We start from the raw sequence: 633 nt of genomic DNA on the forward strand, positions 1-633 counted from the left end.
GTCCGTGACACTGGCAATCCTACCACAAAGTCCATGGTGATCATATCCCACTTCCACTCAGGAATGGGTAGACTCTTCAGTAAACCGCCAGGAACCTGATGTTCAGCCTTCATTAGCTGACACACGTCGCACCTCGAAACCAAACTAGCCACATCCTTCTTCATCCCGACCCAGTGATAGTACCTCTTGAGGTCACGGTACATCTTAGTCGCTCCTGGATGAATAGACAACTTGCTCGCATGAGCCTCTCTCAGAAACTCCTGCCTCAACTCCTCATCCTTGGGCAAGCAAACCCGACCGTGCACCAAGATAGTACCATTATCCGAGACCTGATACTCTGAATCCACATCCTTAGAGGCACTCACCAGCCCCAAATCCTTCTCCTGAGCCAACCGCACCCTACTCAGAAGATCTGCTCTATCTGCTGCTTCCAAACCCAACGGTTCCTGTGAAACAGCACACAAGCTCAAAGCACTGATCTCCCCTACCAGAGACTCCATCTCCTGCTCCTGAGCCGAAGCTACCCTCTTCCGACTCAGAGCATTTGCAACCGTATTAGCCTTACCAGGGTGATAGGCTATCTCCAAATCTAGTCTGCCACAAGTTCCATCCACCGCCTCTGCCTCAAATTCA

This window comes from Camelina sativa, chromosome 12 (assembly GCF_000633955.1).
Source record: "Camelina sativa cultivar DH55 chromosome 12, Cs, whole genome shotgun sequence".
Taxonomy (NCBI): Eukaryota; Viridiplantae; Streptophyta; class Magnoliopsida; order Brassicales; family Brassicaceae; genus Camelina; species Camelina sativa.